This window comes from Suricata suricatta, chromosome 11 (assembly GCF_006229205.1).
Source record: "Suricata suricatta isolate VVHF042 chromosome 11, meerkat_22Aug2017_6uvM2_HiC, whole genome shotgun sequence".
NCBI classification, from domain to species: Eukaryota; Metazoa; Chordata; class Mammalia; order Carnivora; family Herpestidae; genus Suricata; species Suricata suricatta.
The window spans coordinates 58,518,082-58,532,491 of record NC_043710.1 but is presented as its reverse complement, the minus strand read 5'-3'; the positions used below and the strand labels follow the sequence as shown (position 1 = coordinate 58,532,491).

Below are 14,410 nucleotides of genomic sequence, written 5' to 3'. Positions count from 1 at the left end.
TGGATTCTGACATGCTGTACCAGGCACCTTTGCCCTCATATGGATGCCCTCCTTACTAAGATTCTTATATTCCACATCAGTCCATCTTCCTACTCTGCATGGATGCCCTTTTCACCTTGTTTGGGCTCTGGTTCTCCTTACCAACCTGCTTCTTCTCTACCCCTCTCTCCAGTGTAGATTCTCCTCACCCTGTTTAGGCTTTGATCACGATGTTGGGCTGTCCTCATCATTTTTAAACTAGGCTATTATAACAGTAGCTTCCCAACAGTCTTACTGCTTTTAATCTTCCCATACTTTTCACAGTTCTGCTAGAGTGATCTTTCTAAAATAGAAGTCAAATCATGCTACTGTTCTGTTTAAAAAATTTATAATAGTTTCCCTTGCTTTAGAATGAATTCCAAGTTCCTTAGACTGACATGCAAGGCCCTCCAGAATCTGACCCAAGTGCGCCTTTCCTGCCTTGTTTCTTTTTTTTTTTTTTTCTGTTTTTTAAATGTTGCTTTATTGTTGTGAAAGTGAGAGTGAGAATGAGAGAGAGAGAGAGAGGAAGAGAGAGAGCGTGTTCGGGCACGTGGCAGTGGGAGAGGGGTAGAGAAAGAGGGAAAGAATCTCAAGCTGGCTCCAGGCTCTGAGCTGTCAGCACAGAGCCTGATGGGAGCTTGAACCCATGAACTGTGAGATCATGACCTAACTTGTAGCCGGACACCTAACTGACTGAGTCACCCAGGTGCCCCTCCTGCCTCGTTTCTTGTTAATTTCCCTGTGCACTCCAACCATGGTCATTGCCATTCCTTATGTACCTATGAATGTACTCTTCCAAGTTTTTGCCTTTGTCTTCTCCTCTCCCTGGCTTAGCGAAGTCATTTCTTTGGTATATGACAAAATCCCTTGGGATGTTTGTTCAGGTGTCTGGTATGGGCTGTCAGAGTCTGAGTACAGTATAGTCAAGAGGGCATCTGTAAAGGGAGGAGGTCAGTTGGTGAAGCCTCTCTGACTTCCATAGTCAAAATCAATCCCTTTTCCCCCTACCTCTCATGAACCATGTACTTCATTCTTCCTGTTTTCACGATTAACTCTGTTTAAAAAAATTTTTTTTAATGTTTTTATTTATTTTTGAGAGAGAGAGAGACAGCGTGAGCAGGGGAGGGTTACAGAGAGAAGGAGACACAGAATCTGAAGCAAGCTCCAGGCTCTGAGCTAGCGGTCAGCACAGAGCCTGACACGGGGTTCAAACCCATGAACCATGAGATTGTGACCTGAGCTGAAGTCGGATGATTAACCACCCAGGCGCCCCTTCATGATTAACTCTTATCTGTTACTCCTGATTCATTGGCTGCTCTTTGAATTCACCTAGCACATGGCATCATATCTAGTAGACTCATAGGGAAAGTCAGTAGAACTTGTTGAGGGGATGACTTCTGTGTTGTGGGTCTATTGTTTTCACTTGAAGCCTTTTTACAGGTCCTGCTGAGGTCCAGGAGGCTCGAGTGTATGAAAGCGTTTGGGCTGTGGTGCTGCTGGGTCAGATGCCTGCCCCATGACAGAGCTCTTTCTGAGAAAATTAAGTATTCATACTGCTCTCCTTTTTTTGTGAATTCCAAATATATCCTTAAAAAAAATTCTCTACACTCTCATCCCAAGTAAAAGACTTTGGCTACATATATATGGGTATCTATAACTACAAATAATGGCAGCTCCACGACTCTACCAAAAAAGCCTTCCCCGAACTGTATGATAGGACAGTGTAATGACAACATGTGTCTTCTAACAGCCTGTCTATCGTTTAGTTTGTCTATGGAGAGGCATTTAGGCTGAAGTGTCAGCAAAGGAAGGTTTTAAACTTTCTCAGTGACTTACTAATCTGTACTGTTCGGGTGCGGGAAGGAAGAAAAGAAACATCACTGGTTAGATTTCTTGCAGGATATGTGGGTGTCTAGGGAGGAAGAAAAAGATAGGGGATTGTATTTTCATAGGTCTCACTGCCAACCCCACTTCTAACTGTCGTCACTTCTTGTCTTCTCTTGTTCTAGTTATTCTCTCCTCTGGGCCTTTGTCCTTTGTTCAGGCTTTTTCCCCCCCTTATTTTATTTATTTGTTTGTTTAACTTTAGAGAGAGAAAGAGAGTGAGCAGGGGAGAGAAGCAGAGGGAGAGAGAATCTTAAGCAGGTGGCACCCTCAGCATGGAGCCCAATGTAGGACTTCATCCCATGACCCTGGGATCATGACCCAAGGAAGAGTCAGGCACTGAACCAACTGAGCCACCCAGACATCCCCAGACTTCTCTTTTCTAAATTTGAACCCCTTTCAAAGCCTAGGTTTTTTTCCCATGTTTCATAATCAAAACCATGAATGGTAAAACAAAACAAAACGATTGCTCACTTTGACCTTTCCTGTCAGATTTTTAGTCATTAAAATAATTTCAAAATTGAGGTAAAAAACATTTTCTGACATCCGTGTCCTGTTTTTAGCTCATCTTACTGAGGCAGGGCACCAGAGGGATTTCGGTCAAGCTTATCACAAGGTACTTGTACTTACCTAAAAGGCTAACTCTTAGTTTGATTTGGCCTGAGAAACAATGGAATGCTCTTTAAAAAGAAAAATTTTTTTAATGTTTATTCATTTTTGAGAGCGAGACAGAGCATGAGCAGGGGATGGGCAGAGAGAGAGGGAGACACAAAATCCAAAGCAGGATCCAGGCTCTGAGAGGTCAGCACAGAACCCGATGTGGGACTCGAACTCACGAACTGTGAGATCATGACCTACGCTGAAGTCAGATGCTTATCCAACAAAGTCACCCAGGTACCCCTACAATGGAATGCTCTTTACTCAAGATTAGCATTGTCCCATCTGCCTACTGGTAGTTGAAATTAAAGAGGAATAACACTTTAGTTCTATAATGTTGGGGAAGCAGCATGAAAAGCTCTTTAGGATGTGACAGACCTGATTTCTAATTCCAGCTCTAGTGTCTACTAAGTTTGTAGTCTTTGGCAAGTATAAGTTCTCTGTGCCTTATTTTTCTCATCTGTAAAATGATGATAATAAAGCCAGGGTAAATGTGGTTCTTCTAGGGCAGACTCTGATGTTGACTTTGTCTCTAACAGTGGGAGTCATTGCCCTAAGTATTATCTTCGGCGTAGTGTATCATTTCACACATCTCAAGCCACTTTCCCATCTTATTATGTAATCTTCAAAGTATGTTCAGAGAGGGAAAGATAATGTGATTGTCCTCACTTGAAAAACAGGGAGACTGATGCTCGGAGAAGTGGCTTGTCCAAAGACCAGGACTTGAGAGTCTTAGTTTAGGACTACTTTGTACACTGACCAGTTCTAGGAGAGAGCATTGTGGTAAAGATTGTCCTGAACTGAAGTCAAGAACACCCTGATTAATGAATGTCTTTGCTAGGAGAATTTGGGAATATCATCTCAGTTTCTATTTTAAAGTAAGTATGCTAACTCTTCTGCGTAACTCATTTTGACTTGTTCATTCGGCAGTTGCCAAGCACTTCTGTGCTGTACATTGTGTTATAGGTATGCCCTTCCCTTAAGCTGCTCACACTTCACTGTGGAGAACAGATAATCTGTGTAAGTGAGAAGAGCTATAGCAAATGTGTGTGTGTGGGGTGGGGGGATGGGACTGGCATTGGTAGTGCTAGTGGTCCAGGAGAGATAGCTTTGGGACTGGGCTTTGCTTGTGAGGAGCAATCTCACAGGATTTTATGTAAGAATTAAATTGGATAATGAGTATGACTGTGCTTTATTGTAATGAACTGCATGAATGTTAGAGACTGAAGTACTTCTTTTTCTCATACCTTACTGACGTAGTGGAACACCACAGCAGGAGTCTAAGCTTAATTAATGTGCGAAGAAAGATTTTAGTGGCAAGAAAGATTGCGAGCTCATTAAAAAAAATCTAGGTGGCTCAGTCAGCTAAGTGTCTGACTTAGGCTCAGGTCATGATCTCATGTCTTGTGGGTTTGGGCCACGCATCAGGCTCTGTGTTGACAGCTCAGAGTCTGGAGCCTGCTTCGTATTCTGTGTCCCTCTCTCACTCTGCCTCTCCCCTGTTCATGCTCTGTCTCTTTCAAAAATAAATGAACATTAAAAAAGTTTTTTAAAAATCTGTGTCTAAAGTGTTTTGAGTCTCTGGGTTCTTAAAATGGGGATATGCCTATTAAAATGTCTTGCTTTCGTGACACAGTGGACCTTCAAACTGTTTTTGGGTTTGTAAAGAATTTATTTATAATAATCTTTAATCTTTTTTAAAAAGCTACTTGTGTTGCTGCAGTTTTAAATACTTAAGAGCTATATTTAACAAGCATGTATCCAGGATGCCTGGGTGGCTCAGTTGGTTAAGCATCTGACTTTGGCTCAGGTCATGATCTCATAGTTGGTGGGTTCAAGGCCTGCGTTGGACTCTGCGCCGACAACTCAGAGCCTGTAGCCTGCTTCAGATTCTGTGTCTCCCTCTCTCCCTGCCCCTTCCCCACTCCTGCTTTGTCTCTCTCTCTCTCTCTCTCTCTCTCTCTCTCTCTCTCTCTCTCTCTCTCTCTCTCGATTAAATAAATATTAAAAACAACAACAACAAAACCCAAGAATCTATCCTGGAGTCTAAATGTGAGCAGATTAAGACAGAGAGCAATTGTGTGACTGGGCCAAAAGATATGTGATATTTTTATTTTTTAGATTTGTTTTGATTCAGTAGATTGTAAAGAGTTCTGTATGTGTGAGGCTTTGATTGGGTCCTGAGGAAACAGAAATGAATGAAACATTCTCTAACTAAAGGGACTTATATTCTGGCTGGAAATATAAGACACCTGTGGTAAATTTTCATAAGGTGCTGTAAGATCCTAAAGGAGAAAGACCTACTTAGGCCTTTGGACAGGACTGCAGCAGAGATGGCAAGTTTGGAGAGGCTAACACCTAAAGATTAAAAGTTTGCCAGGAAACAAAGGAGGATAATGAGAGAGAAAGCTGTTCCAATTAGAAGAATATTTGTATACATTGTGAAATGTTCACCACAGTAAGTCTAGTGAACATCTGTCACGATAGTTACATTTTTCTTTTTTTTTTCTTGTGATGAGGACTTTTAATATTTACTCTCAGCAACTTTCAAATCTGTAATACAGTATTATTAACTATAATCACCATGTACATTATATCCCTAGGACTTACTTATTTTATAGCTGGAGGTTTGTGCCTTTTGACCCCCTTACCTGTTTCACCAATCCCCTCCCTCACCCACCTGTTCTATGTGTTTATTCATGAACATTTTTTTTTTGATTCTATATATTGCTTCTTGGCCTTTTGGCTAAGATCAAGTGTAGATTCCACATATAAGTGAGATCATACATATTTGTCTTTCTCTGTCTAACGTTTCACTTAGCATAATTACCTTGAGGTCTATCCATGTTGTTGCAAATGGTAAGATTTCTTTTTTTTTATGGTTGAATAGTATTCTGTTATATGTATAGATCACATTTTCTTTAACCATTTACCCATCAATCATTACTTAGATTGTTTTCATATCTTGGCTATTATAAATAGTGCTTCATCATGCATATGCCTTTTCAAATTCATGTTTTACTTTTTTTGAATAAATACCAGAAGTGGAATTGCTAGACTATATAGTAGTTCTATTTTCAGAGTTGTTTTTAATTTTTTAAAAAATGTTTTATTTACAGGGGTATCTGGCTCAGTTAGGTAGGTGTCTGACTTCAGTTCAGATCATGATCTCATGGTCTGTGGGTTGAGCCCCACATCAGGCTCTGTGCTGACAGCTCAGAGCTGGAGCCAGCTTCAGATTCTGTGTCTCCCTCTCTCTGCCCCTCTGCCACTCACTCTGTCTTTTTCAAAAATAAATAAACATTAAAATTTTTTTTAAATGTTTCATTTATTTTTGAGAGAGAGCGAGCAAGCGAGCGAGCAAGTGAACGAGCAAGCATGAGTGGGGGAGGAGCAGAGAAAGAGGGAGACACAGAATCTGAAGCAGGCTCCAGGGTCTGGGCTATCAGCACAGAGCCCGACACAGGACCTGAACCCATGGACCATGAGATCATGACCTGAGCTGAAGTCGGATACTTAACCAACTAAGCCACCCAGGTGCCCATATTTTCAGTTTTTTGAAGAATATTCATATTGTTTCCCATAGTGGCTGTACCAATTTACATGCCTACTAGCAATGGACAAGAGCTCCCTCCTCCTCACCACATCCCCAGCAACACTTGTTATTTTTTGTCTTTCTGTTAACAGCCATTCTAACAGGTATGAGGTGATATCTCACTGTGATTTCAATCTACATTTCCCTCACAATTAATGATGATAGGCTGTATTTTTAAAAGACAATTTACATATGGGAAGAAAAGTATAAGTAACAGTTAACTGAAGTGAATAGGTATCATTTGTTTTTATTGTACAGCATTTTGTGTTCCCCAATTTATGAGTCTTCTTGGGGGCAAAGATGCTATCCCCTAAAAGTGATAAAAATGTTATCTTATGTTAGATAGTTGCTTTTCAAATTGCTCTGCTTCTAGAGCAGTGACCTAGCTTTCACCCAAACTGTGCTTGGATTTAAGACTTAATGACCCGAGAGAAAAAGTAATGGGGAGCTAACTTTGTCTTTGATGGCTCGCAAGTTTGAGTCTCTGACATTGAAGTGGGATTGATGTTGGTGGCTCTTCAACTGGGGTTGAAATCTCACACTGCCAGAAGTGGCACAGCTACCCATTCTAGCATCTAATGACCAGAAGTAATGGCAGTCATTTCTACTGACCGGGTTGTCAGTGTGGCTTTGTGGTTTGTGTTGGATTCGATGTAGAAAGGATAGAAAAGGTGGAGTCAAAGATGAATCTAAATTTTGGCTAAGTAACTGAAAGAGTTGAATTGCTATTTACTGAGAGGAAGACAATTGAAGAAGGAACAGATTTTGGACCTGTTAAGTCCAACTGTCAGTGACACAGCTTTGTCTTCTGTTATATTTAAAAATGCTTTGCTTCTAAGAAGTAGGTGTCCTCATGTTTGTATCCCTTATGACTAGCACTGTGTCTGGCATGTAGAACATATTCAGTAAGTAGTGAATGAATAATGAGATTATTTGCTATTTCCTTGAATGATTAGACTATTCACTATTTTCTAAACAGAGTAAATGCTTTTTCCTCCTTTGAGTCTGCTTTTGTGGTTCCCTCAAGGGAATTCTCTACCTTTATCCCCAATCTCAATACCTCTATCTATAAAAATTCTGCTTCTTTAATATCCAGCCTAAATGCTGGCTCCTCCATTGCTTCTTTCTTTTCTTGCAGTATTTTTATAAGCTGTTGTTATTTATTTTTAATTTTTAAAGTTGATTTATTTACTTATTTATTTATTTAGAGAGTGCGCGAGAATGAGTAGGGCAGGGGCAGAGAGAGGGAGGGATAATTCCCAGGAGGCTCCATGCTGACACAGTGCTGAGCCCAACACGGGGCTCAGACTTACCCACCATGAGATCATGACCTGAGCTGAAACCAAGAGTTGACACTTAACTGACTGAGCCACCTAGGCATCCCTACTTTTTTATTTTATACTGTACCTCATTTCATGGTCCTTAATAGGCAACTAGCCTTGCCATTTAATTACAGGAAAGAATAGTATGTTCGATGACTACTTTATAAGCAAAATCATCATTATTGACTGACTTACTCCTACATTTAACTGGTGATATGGGAAGATTGTAATTTTCAGTCAGTAAATGCATTGTTCTTAATATTGCTTGTGGTTGCAAAATAATCAAATAAAAACAATCTTTTTTTTCCTATGGGCCATATAATCACTATACAGAAGCCATTACTTAGGTTGAAACCTGTAGTTTTATAGTAAACAAAATTTGATAATTATAACCAATCATTAGCCTTTATGTAGTGTTACCAAGGATTGTAAACTCATATGCCTATACACGCCAACTAAGTGACCTAAAAGGGCCTGGTCAGGCCTAAGGTGATTACATGGATAAAACATTACTGGTCAGGGTCCCTGGCTCAGAAGAATAGCTTGTAAATTATTTACTTTGTGAACCACAGGATATATAAAATGCAAGGAATAATTGCACCTCAAACAAATTAACTGCTAACTTGTGTAAACTTGTGCAAATTATTTTTTTATCTCTAAGATTTAATTTCTCTCTTTTAATGTACAGTTTTGTTTCTAAAGTCCCCCCTACCTCATTTGATTCTGCTTTTTCATTTCTTTAACTTACGGTTTCTTTCTTGATTATAAGTTTGATTGGTTATTTGCCCTCAGTAATAAAACTTCCTCATTATTAGCCCTCAGTAGTAAATAGAATGCTGGCTTTTCACCAATATGCCTTATTTTCATGAGTCCTATGTTTTATCAGAGGGAGCTAGGTTTAGCCCAGCTTCCTATAGTAGCACCCACCATTGAATGAGGAGTGAGCCAGCTAGTCAGCCTTCTATAACCAAACCAGGACCTGGTTTTTGAGAACTGAAATCTAAAATAGAAGATGTCTGAATTTGATCTTTTCTTCTGAAAATGTTAGTGGGCCTGCCTCATATCCTATGATAATGTTTTGTTGTTTTTCCTACTTTATCCTGTTTGTTTTGTTTATTCAGTTTTCTAGTGTGGGACTTTTTCATTTTATATATGCCAGCCTCCACTATTCGTGGTGATTGTGGAGACATAGGCCATTTCTAAATTGTCTTTAATCCCTGAAGCCTAGTATAGGCAAGGCCACATGGTAGATGTTTGATAAGTTTTTGAAGAGATAGCATACTTACTAGATTTGCAAGTGATAAAGACTGGAAGGGAAAACCATTCTAGATGGCAGACAGAGAGTGAGCGAGCGTGTGAGCAAGCAAGTGAGCTTGCAAAGATGGGTTGAAGCCAATAAGATGGAATTTAAGGGGGATGACAGAGAAGTTTTACATTTTAAGTCTCAAAGAAATAGCAACATATGGGCAGGCTAGAGAAGACCTAGCATGATGCTATTCTTACAAAAATGGTGGTTTTGGATGCCTAAGCTCAGTGTCAGCCAAAGATATTGCAGTGGCTAAAAACTAATGCAGTTCAGACTAAATTATTGGAAGTAAGTAGAGTTAAAAGAGGTGGTAGTCCAACAATGTTTTGAAGGGGACAGACTGCACTTAGAGTGTCATGTTCCCTATAGGGTACCAGGCAGTAAGAGGGTCCCTGCAAACAGCACTATGCATGTGGAAGATGTCCTAGATCACCACTATTCAAAGTAGAGTCTGAACTGTTCTCAGTCTACAATGAGGTAAGCATAAACATTGAGTGTTTAGAAATTTTTATAGCAAATTGACAGAGTAATTTTATGTCTAATGAATGTACTAAAAAAGAAAATGAGCTTTGTCTTACATGTCCTTTATTTTGCTTGAAACTTTTACTTTTTATTTTATTTTAATACGTTTTATTTTTAGGGCAGTTTTTAGGCTTACAGAAAAATTGATCAGAGAGTACAAAGATCTCCCATATACTCTCTTTCTACCCCTCCCCCCTTGCACCTTGTCAATGATCAACATCTTGCAATGTTGTGAGTTAGGTACAATTGATAAACCAATATTGACCCATTATTACTAAAGGCCATAGTTTATATTAGGGTTCACTCTTTGTGCTGTACAGTTTTGTGAGTTTTGACAAGTTATAATGTTGTGTATCCTATCCATCATTATATAGTATCATATAGAATAGTTTCACTGTGTTAAAAGTGCCCCGTGTTCCACCTGCTAGTCCTTACCCCAATCCCCTGGCAGCCATGGATATTTTTGCTGCTTTTGTAGTTTTGCATTTTCCAAGAATACCATGCTTTTGAGGCTAGCTTTTTTCTTGACACTTTTTCACTTAAAGATTTTTCTATGTCTTTCTGTGGTTTGGAAGTTCATTTCTTTTTTTCTAGTTGCCTAATACACCGTTGTATGGATGTTTGCTTACCCATTTATCTTTTGAAGGATATCTTGGTTGCTACTAAACTTTGACTTAAGAATATGGCTGCAATAAATATTTGTGGACAAGGTTTTGTGTGGACATTAATTTTCAACACACTGGGATAAATACCTAGGGGTGTAATTGCTGGATTGTGTGGTAAGCCTGTACTGTATTTAGCTTTATAAGGAACTGCCAAACTGTCTCCCAAAATGTCTGTACCATTTTGCATTCCCATCAGCAGCGAATGAGAACTCTTGTTGCTGTATATACTCACCCACATTTGGTGTTATCGGTGTTTTGGGTTTTAGCCATTCTAATAGGTATATAGTTGTACCTCTTTATTGTCCCTAATGACATATGATGCTGATTGTCTCTTCATATTCTCTGTATCTTCTTTGGTGAGGTGTCTGTTCAAAGTTTTTGGTCCTTTTTTTTTTTTTTTTTGATTGGGTTGTTTTCTTGCTGTTGAGTTTTAAGAGTTCTTTGTACATTTTGGATACAAGTTCTTTATTAGATATGTGTTTTGCCAATATTTTCTCAAGTCTATGGCTTGTCTTTTCATTTTCTTAATGGTATCTTTTGCAGAAGTTGTAAATTTTAATGAAGTTCAGTTTACCAATTTTTTTCTTTTATGGATCGTGATTTTGCTGTTGTATCTGAAAAGTCATAACCAAACTCCTTTTTTTTTTTAAGAGAGAGAGAGAGGGTGCAAGTGAGCAAAAGGCAGAGGGAGAGAAAATATAGAGAATATCCCATGAAGGGCAGAGACAGAGAGAGAGCAAGAGTGAGGAAAAGAGGGAGGGAGGAAGGAAAAGAGAAAGAGAGAGCGCAAAGCTGGGCTCATCTGGGACTAATGTTTTTACCCGAAGCAGGGCTGGAGCTAAGCAGGGCACAAGCTCACCGGAAGTGGGGCGGGCATGAGCTTACCTGATGTGGGACTCAAACTCACCAACTGTGAGATCATGACCTGAGCCGGTCAGATGCTTAATGACTGAGCCACCCAGGCACCCTTCAGTGTATATTTTTAAAGTTTCCCAGGTAATTTTGATGCAAAGGAAGGGTTGAAAAACCATCATATTAAAACCATAAACCGTAAAGTTTTGGTCCTGTTTACTGATGTTTCTATACTGGTGGCTTACACAAGAGCTTAGTTATTGAATGAACTGGGAGTGTTTATCCTGGAGAAGAGAAAAAGTGCAGGGGCTTGATAGATTACTGTAACACATATATGAAAGCCTTTACTATTTGCCTGAAGGATGTTTTCTAGGAGGCAGAATTGGAAGTTTACAGAGAGGCACCTGGATGAATGTTAGGAAGCATTGTCTAATAGTGCTATTTTCAGGCAAGCTCTCTGTTTCTACATGTATTTCAGCAGAACCTAGAAAGCCATTTGTAAGAGGGGGGATGCTACGTGGGGTGGAAAGTTGGGTAAGATAAGATTCTATGATTATTCACCATTACTTTGAAAAACTGTGTCCAAAGCAGAGGACCGTTTCTGGCTTTCATCCATTCTGTATAAGTTGAAACAAGGGTGTGGGATTAAAGGAACATCCTAAACTACTTTGAACCTGAGTTCTCATAGTGTTGTAGGGTCCCCAGTCAGTGTTATTGACCAATTCTCTCTATAATGTGAGTGTCTTCAAGAAATTCCCTATCTCCTCCACCAAAATTGAGACTTCTGGTAATTGGACTAGCATGTGTACTCAGGGTCTGGGAAAGATGGAAGATACTTAACAGAAGAGCTCTTTCTGTCCTCATGGAATTCTTCCCCTGTGTCCTTCTGCAGTTAAATAGTTTGGGCACATTGAGTGGAGGTGTAGACATCTGACAAGGAAAATGGATAAATACTATAAAGTGTCTGTCTAGCACACTTAAATCATTGATCAGGCATAATGCTGGTTATCTGCTCTTTGCTAGGCAGTAGGGACAGGGGTATGGCAGTTGATATAAAGATGACTAACATGGCAGAGAGAAATAAAGCATAGGCTTAGGAGTCAGGCCAGAGTTGGGACAACTCCGCCGTTTTCCAGCTGTGTGGTCTTGGGGAAGTCACTGTCCTCTCTCACCCATCACATTCTATCTTTCACTAAGTACTGCTGCAGCTTCTTCAAGCTGTATCCTTAGAATGTGCTTGTTTTGTTTCAGCTCATCTTCCAGTATATTAGTCTAAATCATTATTATCTTCTCTTGTCTGGAGTTCTGAAAGAACCTACTAACTTGTTTTCATGTTTCTATCATCCTCCCTTTTATTCTCCATTCAGCAATCAGTGATCTGTTAAAGATGCAAATGAGATCTTGCCATTCTGCTTAAAATCATCCAAAGCCTTCTGATTGTTAAAACTTAAAACAAAACCCAAACTCCTGGTTCTGACCTGGAAGAGACCTTGCATAATCTGACTCCTGCCATAGGTCTCAAGAGCAGGGTGTAGAGGGGGTAGTTAGTGGCATAGTATTTACCTCTTAGCAGTTGGAAATGTATGAAGGCATTTTAAAAAATGTTAAATGATTGAGGGGACACTAGTGGGGTTTTGGGGATCTGGGCCAGAGTTGATGAATGTCCTGTAATGTGTTGCTCAGCTCAGGGCTCATTACAATGCCTGATTAACAATATGTGCTTAAGAAATACTTATTGTATGAAACCCACTTCTTCCTGGATCTCAGTTTTGATGTGTGATTTGGTAGAGTGCCTACCTCATCAGGTTGTGGTGAGATAGCCAAAACATTTTTTTAAGTTTATTTGTTTTTGAGACAGAAACAGAGAGTGAGTTGGGGAGGGGCAGAAAGTGAGGGAGACACAGAATGTGAAGCGGGCTCCAGGTTCTGAGCTGTCAGCACAGAGCCCCATGCCAGGCTTGAACTCAAGGACTGGGAAATCATGATCCTAGTCGGAAGCTTAACCGAGCCACCCAGGTGCCCCTAGACAAAACATTTTGTAAAGTGCCTGGTACACAATAGCACTTAATAAATGGTAGCTGCTGCTGAGCTTTCTTTGCTTAGAAGCAGCTCTAAGTGCCCACCTAGAGTTTCCTCTAGGGCATTAGAATTAGAACCTGACACCTTTGTTGGTGGGTTAAAGGGGTGGGTGCTTCTCTTTTCCTGAAGGCTAATCTGGTAAAATACCGTGTTTGACCTAATCTGATAAAATACCGCGTTTGACCTGAATTGCCCTTGAGTCCAGGTACAGCTGCAGAAACTGAGGCACAGAGCGGGCATGGTTCTCTTCCTGGACTCTGGGGCTCACCCAGGACTCTGACAGGCCCTCGAAAGCCTAGCCCCCCCCCCCCCCCCCCCCCCCCCCCCCCCCCCCCCCCCCCCGAGAAATTATCGCCTGCTAGGAGGTAGGGGGACTATGTAGGGGAGGAGAGCTGAGAGGGTGGGAAGCTAGTAGTCTCCCCGCCCTCAGAGCTTCTACGGGGTAGGGTGGAGGGAGAAGCGCCGTTTCCTCCCGCCTCCTTCCCTCCCTTCTTCCTCCGCCCCTTCTGCTTCACCAACCCCGAAGCTGCGCCTTCGCTGCGCCCTGCGAGGGCGGGAGCCTGCTGCAACCGAGAGCGGGAGCTGGGGCGGCTGAGCTACTGGGAGCCCGGCCCCAGCAGAGTAGAGCGGCGCGGGTGGAGCCAGGGCGTTGTGCCGCTAGCTGGGCGGGAGAGGTGCGGCTCTGCGACAAAAACTGTAGCCAGAGATGCCGGCGCCAGCTCCCCCCACCAGGTAATGCTGGCCCACCCTGGGGCACGCCCAGCCGGGCACTGCTGGGGAGGGGGAGGGGTCTCCGCTGGCTTCCGGGGAGTGGTGCCGCGGAGACCGGTGGGATTAAGGGTCTCTTTCCTTAAGGGACCCCAAGTTGAGAGAAAGGATTGAGGGCAGAACCCTCAGATGAGCCGTCCTAGGGCTAGGCCAGCACCTGGAATCAGCTCTGGCTAGGAGAGGTTGTGAAGGGGAAGCTGGTATTTGGGGGAACTGCTGTGCCTCAGGAGCCGTTGTCTTTTGCTAACACCCTTCTGCTTGGTGGTTCTGGTGATGCTTTCCTCTACCTTGGCTTAGCTGCTGGCCTGCTTGGATCGTGGGGATTTTCTCATAGGTGCTTGTGAGGGGCATTATATTATAAGTGACCTGTTAAGAGGTGGATTAAAAAAAAAAACCGAGAGAGAGGAGACCTAGGCAGGCTGGTCCTGTTCTGGTGGCCTCTCTGGGCCTCAGTTTCCTTATCTTCGTAGTGAAGAGCTTGATGTTCTTTTTCTAACTCTGGCTTCCCTAGACTGTAACTGCCTTTTGGAAAAGTAAGCTCATTAAACCCTAGAATGGGCTGCAGAGATGTTCCCTTCAACACTGTGGAAGACAGGGGAACTTGAGAGCAGGCCTTTGTATCCTGTCTTCCAGCTAGCCTTTTGGATGACATCTTGCCGGTCAGCTGAGGACCCAGAGAGTTCATGGACAAGGCAGAGGTTGAGAATGCTGATTATTTAAATTAAAAAAAAATTTTTTT

The 14,410-nt window shown here is 41.6% G+C and overlaps 1 protein-coding gene and 1 pseudogene across 3 annotated transcripts in view; both read left to right on the top strand.

Moving 5' to 3' along the window:
• The window catches only part of PAK1 (p21 (RAC1) activated kinase 1), a 165,284-nt gene that overhangs the window by 55,194 nt on the left and 95,680 nt on the right, over nucleotides 1–14,410 (top strand). For 2 of the 3 annotated variants that reach the window (XM_029957577.1, XM_029957575.1), the window contains exon 1: nucleotides 13,435–13,635. The exons of the other annotated variant lie outside the window; for it this stretch is intronic. The gene's annotated coding sequence lies outside the window, so the exon portion shown is untranslated. Of the gene's footprint in view, nucleotides 1–13,434; nucleotides 13,636–14,410 lie in introns of those variants that run through there. 3 annotated transcript variants of the gene reach the window in all.
• On the top strand, nucleotides 5,289–5,433 carry LOC115272799 (annotated as a pseudogene).